The sequence below is a fragment of the Kogia breviceps genome, chromosome 7, assembly GCF_026419965.1.
Source record: "Kogia breviceps isolate mKogBre1 chromosome 7, mKogBre1 haplotype 1, whole genome shotgun sequence".
In the NCBI taxonomy this organism is placed as follows: domain Eukaryota; kingdom Metazoa; phylum Chordata; class Mammalia; order Artiodactyla; family Physeteridae; genus Kogia; species Kogia breviceps.
The window spans coordinates 103,602,621-103,619,101 of record NC_081316.1 but is presented as its reverse complement, the minus strand read 5'-3'; the positions used below and the strand labels follow the sequence as shown (position 1 = coordinate 103,619,101).

General features: G+C 40.7%; 1 protein-coding gene across 1 annotated transcript in view; it reads left to right on the top strand.

Moving 5' to 3' along the window:
* The window catches only part of NXPE4 (neurexophilin and PC-esterase domain family member 4), a 62,320-nt gene extending 54,825 nt beyond the window's left edge, over nt 1–7,495 (top strand). Inside the window, exons 9-10 of the transcript XR_010841444.1 lie at nt 5,879–5,940; nt 7,395–7,495. The gene's annotated coding sequence lies outside the window, so the exon portion shown is untranslated. The remainder of the gene's footprint in view (nt 1–5,878; nt 5,941–7,394) is intronic.
* The last annotated feature ends 8,986 nt before the right edge of the window (nt 7,496–16,481 follow it).

Genomic DNA, 16,481 nt, shown 5'->3' with positions numbered 1-16,481 from the left:
GAAGCCCACACACCGCACTGAACCAACCTTAGCCACTAGGGGCAGACATCAAAAACGACGGGAACTGCGAACCTGCAGCCTGCCAAAAGGAGACCCCAAACACAGTAAGTTAAGCAAAATGAGAAGACAGAGAAACACACAGCAGATGAAGGAGCGAGGTAAAAACCCACCACACCAAACAAATGAAGAGGCAATAGGCAGTCTACCTGAAAAAGAATTCAGAGTAATGATAGTGATGATCCAAACTCTTGGAAATAGAATGGAGAAAATACAAGAAGCGTTCAACAAGGACCTAGAAGAACTAAAGAGCAAGCAAACAATGATGACCAACACAATAAATGAAATTAAAAATTCTCCAGGGGCTTCCCTGGTGGCGCAGTGGTTGAGAATCCGCCTGCCGATGCAGGGGACACGGGTTCGTGCCCCGGTCCTGGAAGATCCCACATGCCGCGAGCGGCTGGGCCTGTGAGCCATGGCCGCGGAGCCTGTGCTCCGCAATGGAGAAGGCCACAACAGTGAGAGGCCCGCGTATCACACAAAAAAAAAAAAAAAATAAAAATAAAAAAATTCTCCAGAAGGAATCAATAGCAGAATAACTGAGGCAGAAGAACGGATAAGTGACCTGGAAGATAAAATAGTGGAAATAACTACCACAGAGCAGAATAAAGAAAAAAGAATGAAAAGAATTGAGGACAGTCACAGAGACCTCTGGGACAATATTAAATGCACCAACATTCGAATTATAGGGGACCCAGAAGAAGAAGAGAAAAACAAAGAGATTGAGAAAATATTTGATGAGATTATAGTTGAAAACATCTCTAATATGGGAAAGGAAGTATTCAATCAAGTCCAGGAAGCACAGAGAGTCCCATACAGGACAAATCCAAGGAGAAACACGCCAAGACACATATTAATCAAAGTATCAAAAATTAAATTCAAAGAAAAAATATTAAAAGCAGCAAGGGAAAAGCAAAAAATAACATACAAAGGAATCCCCATAAGGTTATCATCTGATCTTTGAGCAGAAACTCTGCAAGCCAGAAGAGAGTGACAGGACATATTTAAAGTGATGAAAGGGAAAAACCTACACCCAAGATTACTCTACCCAGCTAGGACCTCATTCAGATTCGACGGAGAAATTAAAACGTTTACAGACAAGCAAAAGCTAAGAGAATTCAGCACCACCTAACCAGCTTTACAACAAATGCTAAAGGAACTTCTCTAGGCAGGAAACACAAGAGAAGGAACAGACCTACAATAACAAACCCCAAACAATTAAGAAAATGGTAATAGGAACATACATATCGATAATTACCTTAAATGTAAATGGATTAAATGCCCCAAACAAACGACATACAGACTGGCTGAATGGATACAAAAACAAGACCCGTATGTATACTGTCTACAAGAGACCCACTTCAGACCTAGGGACACATACAGACTGAAAGTGAGGGGATGGAAAAAGATATTCCATGCAAATGGAAATCAAAAGAAAGCTGGAGTAGCAATTCTTATATCAGACAAAATGACTTTAAAATAAAGACTATTACAAGAGACAAAGAAGGACACTACATACTGATCAAGGGGTCAATCCAAGAAGAAGATATAACATTGTAAATATTTATGCACCAACATAGGAGCACCTCCATACAGAAGGCAAATGCTAACAGCCATAAAAAGGGAAATCGACAGTAACACAATCATACTAGGGGACTTTAACACCCCACGTTCACAACGGACAGATCATCCAAAATGAAAATAAATATTTAACAGGAAAAAAGTCCCATTTTAAACAACCATCAGAAATATAAAAGGCCTAGGAAACTTCTTAATAAGAAGTGTGAAACACCTTATATGACGAAAACTACCAAACTTTACCAAGGTCTAGAAAAGAAAATCTGTTTATTTGAATGTTTACTATCATAAACATTAAGGTAATCTTAATGAAAATACCAATAAAGTGTTTAAGAAGTTAACACAATAATTCCAATGTTCATTTAAAAGAATAAACAAGTTATAATTGGCAGAAATTATTTTAAAAGATGTGTAATAAGATAATAATAAAAGATGTATAGTATTTGTTTTACGAAGTATTAAAATGTACTATAAAGATACATAAATTACAATAAGAGTATTAAAACCGGAACAGAAAGAAAGAAGCAGAACCAATTGTATATAATAATTTCCCTCTGTGATAAAAATGTCATCTTGAACCAAAACAACCCTCCTGTAGGAGGAAGAGAAGGAGTTATTCCCATTTAGCAAAGGAGAAAACTGAGCATCACATAGGAAAGTAACTTGCTCTAAGTCACCCAGTTAGTACCCAGCTAGAAAACATTATTAACTGTGATTATTTCCTGGAGACGGGGTTACAAATGATTTTTTTCTACTTTGTGATGATCCCTTTCTATAACAAACAGAAATAATAAGGATGATATTTTTGAAATATTAAACTGATGTAAGTTTCATTTCCCATATGTTGTGTTATCCTGCCTAATCCACAGCATTCATTCAACATTTTGGGGAGACAGAGAAGTATTGCTCAGGTTTGATCTTCAAACCAGAGTTCTAGCACATAGGAACAAGAAAAGATCTGAAAGCTAGGTCTGGTTGTTTGTTTTTTGAGGGGACAATATCTCAAAAGTGTATTTAATATCTTTCATATATCAAGAGAGTCAAATCTGGCCAACTTGATCAGAGTCTTATAAAATCCATAGAACAGGCAAGAAAGAAGATATGGCATTCCCATCACATAGAGAGGAAAAGTAGAAAGCCCTTTGGCCACTGGGAAAAGAAGCTGGGAGAGGAGAGAGAGAGAAGTTATCAAGGAGTCCTCAGTTCTGTCCCCCTGCCTCCCATATCTCCCACTGTCAAACCCTGGGTAAGGTTTGCAATAAAAATACTCCAGATAGTTTGAGGTCATGCCAAAAGCAAAGAGGAGACTTGAATTTCCTTTTCCATTTGGAACTTTGATAAAAGAATGGCTTGCAGGTACCTTGTGCCAACATATAATAGAGTGAAAATGAAAGGGCAGGGGAGAGGGGAGCAACGTTGCTCGGTCACATAAGGTCATCAGCATCAGTGGGAGTCAAGCGGGAGCTCAGGAATCAGTGGGTCATCTTGCATTTCCCTTGATTAGAAAACACAAGCTACGTCGGCCACAAAGGCATCAACAACAGCTGCAGAAAAGACAGAAGCAGACTCTCAGAGTTGAAGTGGCACAAATTACGCATGGATCAGAGTTCAGTGGGAACCAGCAGAGAAAGCCCTTTCTTAGGATAGAAATCTTTCCTTCTACCAGGAGGTCATGTAAGTGTCTCTGTGCCCAGATAGAGGTAAAGAATGAGGAAGACAGGGCACTCAAGAGGAATATGGAAGGGAGAGGAATCCTCCAAGATTGTCCATTTACCAACAAAATGGGGAAATAATCTGAAAGATACTATTTATCTGAAAGATACTAGAAGAGACATTGACCTGTGATGGGAAATTGACTTTTGTCCTCTCAACAGCAGAAACAATATTCAGACAGTCACAAAAACATTAGAAAGCTATATACTATTTTACATATCTGAGTTTTAGCTTATCAGTTTTGGCCCTGCTGTGTGTTTTTCCTAAGAATATCTAACATGTTTTTCTGCACTTAAAGTGCGCCAGGCACTGTGCTAAATGCTTTACATGCATATCACATTGCAAACAATAATCCCAAGAGGCAGGTGCTATCATTATCCTTGAACTGCAGAAGAGCCCATTGTGACTTAGAAAGGTTAAGTAAATTTGACCAACATTAGACAGCAAATAAGTGACAGTGAAGATTTGAACCCAATGCCAGAACCCTCTCAATACAACCTGTGTACCACTGTTACACTCACTCTTTGGATGTTTAAAGAAACAGAATAAATGACTAACCCAACCAGCAAGAGGCAGAACTGGGGTTTGAACCAAGGCAGTCTGCCTCAAGATACGCCAGTTTCTATTTCTTGAATAATTTTCAAACCACTTTAACAAATCTACCTATTGAAAATGTAAACCTAACTCTTGCTTGTATTACTATGGAAAACAGGGAATATACCAATTAGGGAATATATAGATTAGGGTAGTGGGAAATGAAAGAATAAAAAGGTAACAGAGGGCTTCCCTGGTGGCGCAGTGGTTGAGAATCCGCCTGCCAGATGCAGGGAACACGGGTTCGTGCCCGGGTCCGGGAAGATCCCACGTGCCGCGGAGCGGCTGGGCCCGTGAGCCATGGCCGCTGAGCCTGCGCATCCGGAGCCTGTGCTCTGCAACGGGAGAGGCCACGACAGTGAGAGGCCCGCGTACCACAAAAAAAAAAAAAAAAAAGGTAACAGAATATAAACAGAATATAAAGTAAGTTCAGCAAGGTTTTATGAATAGAAACTTGGTGAAAGAAAGACAAACTATAGGAAGGAGTAAAATTACTGGTAGCTGGACATTGGGAACAGTGAGATGAACCTAACTATTATAATGTAGTTATGCGAAATTACAAGTAACAACTGGCTCAGTGAATGGGTAGGAGCCCAAGAAAGAGTGCTGAAAAATCCTTATGGATTGTACATGCTCAGTTCTCATAAGACAACCACACTTCCTACTGGAAAGAAGCTTATTTATTTTTTTTATTGAAATATAGTTGGTTTACAATGTTGTGTTAACTTCTGCTGTATAGCAAAGTGATTTGGTTATACATATATATACATTTTTTATATTCTTTTCCACTATGGTCTTATCACAAGATACTGAATATATTAATAGTTCCCTGGGCAATACAGTAGAACCTTGTTGTTTATCCATTCTATATATAATAGTTTGCATCTGCTAATCCCAAACTCCCACTCCATCCCTTCCCCAACCCCTCCCCTTGGCAACAACAAGTCTATTGTCTGTGTCTGTGAGTCTGTTTCTATTTCATAAAAGTTCATTTGTGTCATATTTTAGATTCCACATATAAGTGATATCATATGGTATTTGGCTTCTCTGACTTACTTTACTTAGTATAATAATCTCTAGTTCCATCTATGTTGCTGCAAATGGCGTTATTTCATTCATTTTTATGGCTGAGTAGTATTCCATTGTATATATGTACCACATCTGAAAGAAGCTTCTTAAAAAATGACACACATGCAGAGGAGTGCTGGACATCCCATATCTAAGTGTACAAGGATTCAAAGTACAAGGGTGGAAGGTATGGGAATGACAGACTGGACAACATGAGAGTATTTGGTGTGCATTATGGGGGGAAGATAGTTGTGCAAGACCTTTGTAGTGTGGACTATTAGCTAAGGCACCTTGCATCTGCCTTCAACAGGGATGAATAACTAAAGACATGTAATTTGCTGTTATGTAGGGAGGACGGAAGGGAGAAAGAAGATTGTAAATGTTCAAAGTACAGTTAAAACTAATGGAAAATGCTCCAACATCCCAAATAATCAGCATGTGTTGATTCCTTTGTTTGTAAGGAGGAGATTTCCTGGGAGTTACTGTCTGAAATCTTTTCATTAGAACTTAGGTAATGTCTACACTTCAGAGACAACTCTAGTTGCTTAAGTCAGTTCATTAAGTCACAATATTGACAAGGCAAGTGTCTTGAGTGTCCAAGTCAGTTAACTGCCTTGTTTCAGAGCTAAGGGCTGCTCTTCTAACCTCAGAGTCAATGGTGAGGAGTCTGTATAGTATTGCCTTTCATATTTGGATTCACACTAGGCTGTAGGCTACTTAAGAGCAGGAGATATTTTTTTCATCTCTGTATCTCCTGAGCCTTGCAGACCTATGGTGCAGGCACTTGATAAATGGGTGAGGAAAGAGCAGACATGCAACCACCACTTGCCAATGAGCACAAATTGAGAGATTCTTTAATGTCTTTCAGCTGAAATCTGCACACCGCCATCCTTAACATAGTAGCTGTGCTACATTCCTCCACGTGCCGAGGTAGGAGAAATACACGGCGGATGTTTCTGATACTTGCAAGTGTACAGGAAGGTCTGTAACAAAAACAGCAGGGCTGAATATTGCTTATGAGGGGTATTTGTTTTACCAGAGAGTGAAAAGATGGGGGAAAACAAAAGATTGAGATAAGTTCTCACTTCCCAGTGGTTGCCCTTTGGAAGGAGGACGGATTTCAGAAATTTGCTAACAGAAAATTAAATGTCATCAACGACTCTTTGAAAGGAAAACTGACTTATACCTCTACACCACAGGATTGACTACTTTCCAACAGTTTCTGAAAGTATATTTCTTCTATCTTAATTTTAAAATTCAAGCATCATTTTTTGAATCTCTTTAACTGTGATCTTCCTATGCTAATGGTCTTATTTGGGTTCATCAGCCTTTTCCACTTGTGAGGTACTTTTAAAATTTCACTTCTCCTGTCACAAGGAATATTAAAAATATTCTTCCTCTTCACATGTTCTAATAAAAAGTTCTGTCATTGAAGTTTTAATTTATCCTAGCTAGAGATCTGTCCTTTTTAGGCAACATGCTCAAAATTTGATTATCTTATCATGTGTTTTAAAAACCTTACCAAAATCTGGGATGAGTCTCTTTTCTGTGCTGGGCTAACTCTGAAATTTGTTAAGCAATGAGATGGAAATTTCAGGACACCAATCAAAGGTCTCTGTTCACTCATTTCCAAGGCAGGACTAAGCAACATTAAATATTTCTTCGCAGTTTTCAGCCATCTGCCACAGTGTGACACCATCATCCCACCCCCACTGTAAGCTGGGAACTCACTTAGTACCAAGGGTTGGACAACCAAGTTCTGTGCACACAAAAGGGCGAAGTTCCTGACTATTTTTGCTTAGGCCCTGGGGTAGAAATAAATGGTCCTTGGTGAATCCAATCATAACTCCAGAACCTCGTTTGAGGCAAGTTCAGTGGGCAGAGTCCCTCTCTGATCCTCTACTTAAACATTAAAACACCAAGCAAGCATCATTTTTAGAGAGAGATTTCTCAAAAAAAAAAGCAACTATTGTATATTCTCTTCTCTTGTTGTAATAAATGTCATTTATTTCCCTGAAAGGGAGAATATTGTTCTTAACTGACTTAAAATTAACAAGTCACAATTTGATGACCCCCTTTTTGTTGTTGTTATGGTAAGTATAGAGGAATAGGGTTCTGGGCTTCAGGTCCATAAAGGATGTTTAATAAATATCTCCAAAAACATTAGAGTGAATACTTTAACCACTGGGTCACTGGATTAATTACGACTCTCTCAGTTGTTAATGACAACAGTCTACCGCCAATCAGTTTAAGTAAGAAAGGGTATGATCACGTCAAGTGGGATACGAGGATTCAAAGTGAGAGCTGGATCCACCACTCACACTGTGTCACCGGAGCTCATCTCTCAACTTTGCTTCTGGTTATGGGCTGGTTTCCTTCTTCAGAGAAGCCCTTCACCACGCAGAAAGAAAGGCGGCTGCCCAAAGACCCAGAGGCACACCCTTCTAGCTCAGCCACCGCAACAGGAACAAAGGATTTTCCTCCCCTAACATCCAGGTACCTATTCTGGGCAGATATCTGTATGTGCCATGTGCCTATCCCTAAGCCAATCATTTGGCCCAGGGGACCCCTAGCCATGTGTCCACAGCCCATGTGGTGGAGAGACAGGGCACCAGGCCTGACAGGTTGACAGAATGACAGCTCACCTGGTGGGATGAGGGGGGGACTAGTTGCTCGAGAAAGTTAGACTTGGCAGATATATGGCTGCTACAGTCAAACGTTTTAAAGTGACAAATTCTATGCTTTTCTTTAAAATAAAATAAAAAAACTATGGTTTATTTACCATTAGTAACAGGTATGTGTGTGTGTGTGTGTGTGTGTGTGTGTGTGTGTGTGTGTGTGTGTATTTGTACCATCATGGAAGTGGATTACTTAAGAAACGTGTAGGGAATTCCCTGGTGGTGCAGTGGTTAAGAATCCACCTGCCAATGCAGGGGACATGGGTTTGAGCCCTGGTCTGGGAAGATCTCACATGCCACAGAGCAACTAAACCTGTGCACCACAACTACTGCGCCTGTGCTCTAGAGCCACGAGCCACAACTACTGAAGCCCGTGTGTCCCAACTACTGAGCCTGCGCTCCAGAGCCCATGAGCTACAACTACTGAAGCCCACGCACCTAGATCCCGTGCTCCACAACAAGAGAAGCCACTGCAATGAGAAGCCCACGCACCACAATGAAGAGTAGCCCCCACTCACTGCAACTAGAGAAAGCCCGTGCGCAGCAACAAAGACCCAACGCAGCCAAAGATAAATAAATAAATTTATTTTAAAAAAATAAAAGAAGCATGTACTTCTGATAAGGGGCTAATACCAAAATACATAAAGAACTCATACAACTCAACAGCAAAAAGAAAAAAAGAAAAAAGAAAAGAAAAAAAAAGAAACAACCTGCTTAGAAAATGGGCAGAGAATCTGAATAGACATTTTCCCAAAGACAACTCAGAGATGGCCTACAGGTGCTGAACAGCACTAATGAGCAGGAAAATGCAAATCAAAACCACCATAAGATACTACCTCACACCTATTAGAATAGCTATTATCAAGAAGACAAGAAATAACAAGCATTGGCAAGGATGTGGAGAAAAGGGGACACTTGTGCACTGTTGGTGGGAGTGTAACTGGAGGTTCCTCAACAAATTTAAAATGGGGAATTCCCTGGCAGTCCAGTGGTTAGGACTCTACTCTTTCACTGTTGAGGGCACGGGTTCGATCCCTGGTAGGGAAACTAAGATCCCACAAGCAGTGCAATGTGGCCAAAAACAAACAAAAAAAACATTAAAAATAGAACTACAGGGACTTCCCTGGTGGTCCAGTTATTAAGACTCTGCACTTCCACTGCAGGGGGCCTGGGTTCGATCCCTGTTCAATCCCTGGTCAGGGAACTAAGATCCCACATGCCACATGGTGTGGCCAAAAAAAAACCGGTAGAACTACCATATCATCCAGCAATTCCACTTCTGGGTATTTATCCAAAGAAAACAAAAACACTAATTCGAGGAGATGTATGCACCTCTATGTTCACTGCAGCATTATTTACAATAGCCAAGACATGGAAACAACCTAAGTGTCTACCAACAAATGAATGGATAAAGAAGATGTGGTATATATAATATAATGGAATATTTTTCAGCCATAAAAACGAATGAAATCTTTCCATTTGTGACAACATAGATGGACCTTGAGGGTATTACGCTAAGTGAAATAAGTGAGACAGAGAAAGACAAATACTGTATGATCTCACTTATATGTATAATACAAAAGCAAAACAAGAAAAAAGGAAAACCTGAGCTCATTTATAGATACAGAGAGCAGATTGGTAGTTGCCAGAAGTGGGGGGAGGGGTTGGGGAAAATGGGTGAAGGGGGTCAAAAGGTACAAACTTCCAGTTATACAGTAAATAAGTCATGGGGGTATAATGCATACCACAGTGACTAGAGTTAATAGTAATACTATTGATATATTGCATATTTGAAAGTTGCTAAGAGAATAGATCTTAAAAGTTCTCATCATAAGAAAAAAAATTTTGTAACTGTGCATCGGTACAGATGTTAAGTAGACTTACTGTAGTGATTATTTTGCCATATATACAAATATCAAATCATTACATTGCACACCTAAAACTAATATAATGTTATATGTCAAATATAACAGAATTAAAACATTAATTTAAAAAAGAAAGAAAGAAATGCCATTTCTCTGGTCCCACTCCAGACACTGGGTATGGAGCCCAGCAATCTGTACCAGAGCTAGCCTTCCAGGTGATTCTGACCTATGCTAAAGTTTGAGAACCACTGGCCTAGTTGCCTTTCCCATTTGAGGGAAAAGATTTTTTTTTCAGTCTTTGGTAGTTAAGATCAGGGATTGCAAAATGTCTCCATAAAAGGCTAAATAGTTAACATTTTAGGTTTTGTGGGCCAAGAGGCAAAATCAAGGTTATGTAGGTATTTATGTAATCCCTTAAAACAAAACAATTCAAAAGTATAAAAACCATTCCTGGCTCGTGGGCTGTACCAGAGCAAGTGGTGGACCTGGTTGAGAGCTTTGGGTCAGGCAGATTTATAAAAAATATTTTTTTAAAAAAAGAAGAGAAACATTTACTTCTAGATGCAGAAAAAACATTCACATTCAGTGGAAAAGATAAAGACTTTATCACGCTGAATTTTTTCTCAGTGAAAGATAAACACATCACCCAGAAACTGACCTGAGAGCAGCAAACAATGCAGTCATCCTCATCCCCCTCGGCTCGGAACTTCAGATCATTTCCTATCAGTGTTTTCATTCACAGGGTCAAAAAGCCACTGAGGGCTTCCCTGGTGGTGCAGGGGTTAAGAATTCGCCTGCCAATGCAGGGAACACGGGTTCGAGCCCTGGTCTGGGAAGATCCCACATGCCGCGGAGCACGTGTGCCAGAACTATTGAGCCTGCGCTGCAGAGCCCGTGAGTCACAACTACTGAGACCGCACGCCTAGAGCCCATGCTCCGCAACAAGAGAATCCACTGCAATGAGAAGTCCATGCACTGCAACGAAGAGTAGCCCCCGCTCGCCGCAACTAGAGAAAGCCCATGTGCAGCAACGAAGACCCAATGCAGTGAAAAAAAATAAATAAAATTAATTTATTGAAATTTTAAAAAGCCATTGAATGTCTGCTCCTGAGAAGTCCAGACACCAAAGTGAGATGGAAAACATCAATGATGTGCATATGGAAGGAGGAAGACTTGTGACTTTTGTGGCTGTATTAACTCACTTATCCTGAAGGGTATGTTTTAAGATCTCATTGTGAATGTGACTGATGCCTGGGATAAAATCATTGCATGTGGCACTGAGAATATCCACCCTCCGGATCGTGTGATTGGAAATGAGACTGAAATGTTTTTTAACGTGCTTTTGCCAAATTACAAATATAGAAAAATCACCGGGCTTCCCTGGTGGCGCAGTGGTTGAGAATCCGCCTGCCGATGCAGGAGACACGGGTTCGTACCCCAGTCCGGGAAGATCCCACATGCCGCGGAGCAACTAAGCCCGTGAGCCATGGCCGCTAGGCCTGCGCGTCCGGAGCCTGTGCTCCGCAACGGAAGAGGCCACAACAGTGAGAGGCCCGCATACCGCAAAAAAAAAAGAAAAAAAGAAAAATCACCAAGGGCCACTCTCCTTAGATATCCACGTGGATACCACACTCTCCCAGTTTCCCTCCCATCACTTTAGCCATTCCTTTCCACATCGACTGCTGGATCCTCTTCCTACCAAAATATATCCTGATATTGCTCACGCTTTGTTCCGGACCTTCTTCCCTTCTCATCTACAGCATTTCTTTGGGGGATTTCATCCGTTCCATTCAATTACCATCTATCGGCTGACTGCTCTCAAATCCCCAGCTCTAGTGTAGAACCACCCAGAGCTCCTGAGCTCCAGACTGCTGCATTCAGCTGCCTCCTAAACATCTCCCTGTGGCTGTCCCTGTGTCTAAAAAATGAACTTCTCATTCCTACGCCTCAGTCTCAATGCTCTTCCTCCAATGTTCATTATCTCAGGAAATGATATCACCATCCTGCCCATTTCTCGAATATGAAATCTGGGAGTCATCCTTGATACATTCCTCTCCTTCAGAATCTCCTTTCACATTTAAACAATCACAAAATCCTATTCTATCTCCTAAATGTCTCAAAACTGTCCACTTCTCTAAATGCCCACTTATCCAAGCCACCATCATTCTTTGCTTGACTACTGCAATAGCCACTTAACTATCCTACCATTCTTGTCCCCTCCCTCCACCCATCCATTCAAATCCAATTATATCAATCTCTGCCTTTTAAAATTTTCAAAGGCAATGAAGTCCAGAGACTCTCAGAGGGATATGTTGGGACTAACTGCCCCAGAGTCCTACAGAAGAGCTCCTTAAAACCATTGGCTCTTGAGTTGCACCCGACCCAAACAATCAAAATCTCCAGGGATAGGCCCAAGACACTGAATTCTTAATCCCAAATCCTCACTCAAGTTTACAGGACCTCCATAATCTGACTTCTTGAGATCCCGGGCTAAGGCAGGCACTTTATTCACTATCCACCCTGTACTTCCCCTGGAGTTGTACTCAGGGCATTGATTCCTATGTGTTAAACTGATTCCCTGCCAGAGAGTAAGATCCAGGAGGGAAGGCACCACAGCCGTCGTGTTCAGCATTTATCCCTAGTGCGCAGGACAGTGGGGGCACAACATCTGCTGTTTAATATTCATTGCCACTCAAAATCAAAGAGAATTTAATGTAAAGGACTTTCTCTTTAGCATGGTTAGTTGAACATGCCTGAAAACATCTTCATTTGTTGATATAGTTCACAGGCCAAGAAAAGAAAGGGCTCAGATAACAATGACTGGAGTAATTAATTAGTGGCCTAAAGGAGAGGATAATCTTCAAAATCAAAGTAAGTATTTGGAGGTTGACAACAAGCTCTTCTCCTGTCTCCAATGAGATCAAATGAACAGAAATAAGCTTTGGACTATGTTCAAAGACTTTCTGATCCTAAGTACTGTAATGGCACGTAGGGAAAGACACCTCCCCCCTCCATTTCCCTTTAGAAAACTTGTAATTATAAGTTCTTTCTCTGTCCTTTTGAGAGGTATGTAAATCTTTTTAAAAGCTAAATAAGCTTCTTGCCAGGTTTACAACTCCGGAATGTCTTTCTCAAGGACCTAGGAGACACCTCTTTGAAATGTAAACATCAAGGGAAAGAACAGCCCACTCTCGCAGTCTCCATGAGAGTTTAACTTAGTCCTCTGGCTCCAAATTCTAACTACCTACTGTCATAGAGAGAAGAGAAGCTCCATTATTCTTCCCGATGAAGACAGTTAACAAACACAGATGGTCACCCCAATTACCAAGTGAATCTATGAGGGACTATTTGTGACAAATGGTGCTGTCATGTCCTCTTACCTGAGGACTGGTTACCATTTATCTTGAGAACATGGTGTAGAGGTACGTTTTATCTGCCTGGCTACATGAGAGAGTGAGATTTCCTTCTGCCTTTACATTCTCGTTAGCTGACTGCCCGTGGTGTGCATCCTGTTCTGCTCAAACCCTCGTTCAGTAATAAAACTGTTTCGTCTTCAACCTTTATGGCGCAGCTTCCTGCGGTGTCAAGAGATGCTGTTTTCAATTCTACTTCCCCAACAGCACCAATCACCAGCAACACTGACCAAATGAAAGGTGAGGAATTTGTGTCCAAAAAGTTGTTTACCAGCAGAGAAAGCAAGCTAAAGCTGCTTGAACATTTCATCAGATCCTATGCACCTGGAGAGCCCTGCACAGCTGAGTTTGGGTGAGATATCCTGCCCTGAAAAACCAGTCTTTTTGGCTTCCCTGATGGCGCAGTGGGTGAGAATCCGCCTGCCAGTGCAGGGGCCCTGGGCCGGGAAGATCCCACATGCCACGGAGCAACTAAGCCCATGCGCCACAACTGCTGAGCCTGCGCTCTAGAGCCTACGAGTCACAGCGACGGAGCCCACATGCCACAACTCCTGAAGCCCACGTGCCTAGAGCCCGGGCTCCGCAACAAGAGAAGCCACCGCAATGAGAAGCCGCGCGCACCGCAACGAAGAGCAGCCCCCGCTCGCCACAGCTAGAGAAAGCCCGCACACAGCAACGAAGACCCAACACAGCCAAAAATAAATAAATAAATAAAATTTTAAAAAAAACAAAACAGTCTTTTCCACTTGTACGATACTTGCCCACTGTACTCCTGTCTCCATTGACTTCTCCCTCCTGGTCTCAGTATACTTTTTTTTTTTTAAACTTTGGCCTATCAGCAATAGAAAGCTCAGGCAGGGCACACTCACACCCAGACCCACAGAGGAGCAGATATGCAGCCTGAGGGACTTAGCGAAGGAGGATTTATAAACATAAATGAGGAAGTGGTTATGATGAAAAGGATGAGACATCCCAGAGGGAGTAATACCTGCAAAAACTTCACATTAAATCGACTCTTGGAAATATTTCACGACACTGAAAGAGGAAAAGCTAAAATGGTGGAAGCTGATTTACAAACACAAGATGAGAAGGCAAGCACTGTTCAAACTAATCTTGGTATGTTACAGTGAAACAAACACTTTCATCTTGAACGTTTTCAATGTTTTAAATTACAATGTACTATAAATATTAGTTTTACTAATTTTTTCACTTCCCAATACATTAATAAACAACAGTTAGAGCTAGTTAAAATACAGAATGTTTTGACGAAAACGTTAAAGGTCACATCTTAATCTTTCTCACTGATTTTCAAGATCGCTTTGCATGGTTTTAGTGCATGTGGTCTTACACTATCATGCAAACCAAGGACCAGCTGTATTTCTTATTCCTCATTTAACAAGTTAATACAAGGGCCTAAAACAGTGTCTGTCACACAGTAAATGCTCAATAAACGTCACCTATTATTTCAAAGATGTTACATACCGTTTATCACTTTTAATGTAAAACTTTAGTTTTTTAATGTCTATACTTCTTGCTCCTATTTCTCTCCTTCCAGTCTCTCTTGAAACCATTCCAATCAAGCTTCTGTCCACACTCCTCCACCAAAACTGCCCTCCTCAAAGTCACCAATCACTGCTGAATGGCTAACTCCAACAGTAGCTGTAAATCTTACTTAATATACTAGACAGCAGAATTTAATTCAGTTAATCACAAACTAGTTTGGTTTCTAAAGACATTTTCCTGGTTTCCTCCTACCATGTAGGCTGACCCTTTTCAATTTCCTTTGCTAGTGTTTTCTCTCTCTCTCTCTCTCTCTCTCTCTCTCTCTCTCACACACACACACACACACACACACACACACACACTCCTTAACAAAGTCATCAGCATATTCTGTCAACCTGGTACCTTCTAGTCATTAGAATTATCCCTATTTTATAGATGAAGAAACTGAGCCACAGAAAATTATGCACTTGTCCAAAGTCATGCAATTAATTAGTTGCAGAAATGGGATTGTACCCAGGTAGACCAGCTTTAAGAGTTTTTAAATGGGAAATTTCCTCAATTCTAGACATCAATGTTTCCCAAAAAACTGAGGTCAAATTTCAAGAGTGCTTTTCGATAAAGACAAAAATAATCGTTTTCTAACAGTTTCTTCCAACTAGACAATTCAGAAAGGAAATGTACACCTAACACAAAACAAAGCTTTGTAAACCAAAACATAGCTCTAACAGTCTGTAACGAAATTTCCCTTTCAGTTTTCTAACCTTTGTGTTTGTATATACAATTTTTAAAAATTGGAATATTTTTGTTTTTTAATTTTTTTTTAAAATTCAAATGTATCATAATGTTTTACCCATTGTAATAGAGTGCCCTCAATAAAATTAAACTTCCATTTTTTAGGGAACCCTAAGGACTAGGAATAAGAAAATCTGCCATTTTAAAACTGTAAGAACTTTTGCCATTTCTCCAGAAATAGAGGATTACTTCACTTTTAACACACTGACTGTTTTGACAAAAACACTCTTTGGTTTTGCAAAGATGGGGCAAAGACCCTATCCTGGAAAAGGAAATATTGAGAAAATGAAAAGCTAAAACTGCTCAGTAAGGAGGCAAGTAAACTAGAAACACTTGATCTAATCTAATCTGATTTAAACACTGTCCCATTATTTCTGGGTGTCCCTAGATGAGATTAGCATTTGAATTGGCAGCCTGAGTAAAGCAAGTTGCCCTCTCCAATGTAGGCAGGCATCATCCAATCCATTGAGGACCTGAATAAGATGAAAAGTCATAGGAAGATACAGTTGGCTCTCTGCCTGACTGTTGAGCTGGGACGTTGGTCTTCTCTGCACTCAGAACTTACTGGGACTTACATCATCACTTCCCTGGTTCTTGGGCCTACAAACTCTGACTGGGACTTAACAACACTGGGTCCCTGGTTCTCAAGACTTTGGGTCTGGACTGGAACTACACCACAGGCTTTCCTGGGTCTCCAGCTTTCACTCACAGGATTTCTCATTCTCCATAATGGCTTGAGCCAGTTCCTTATATCAATCTCAATCTCTCATATATATCATCAATAAAAGATTTGAACAGACATTTCATAAAAGAAGATATATGGATGATAAATAAGCACAGGGAAAGATATTCAACATCATTAATTACTTACATTAGAGAATACAAGATACCACTACTGCTATGCTCTGAATGTTTGTGTCCCCTCAATATTCATATATTGAAATCCTAACCCCCAGGTGATGGTATCAGCAGGTAGGGCCTTTGGGAGATGCTCAGGTCATGAGGGTAAAGTTTTCATGAATGGGAATAGGGCTCTGAGATCCCAGAGAACTCCCTCGCCCCTTCGAGCACGTGAAATTACAGTGAAAATACTGTAATCTATGAACCAGGAAGCAAGTCCTCACTGGAACCCAACGTTGCTGGAGACTTGATCTTAGATTTTCCAGCCTCCAGAACTGTGAGACGTAAGTTTCTTTTGTTTGTAAGCTACCCCGTCTATG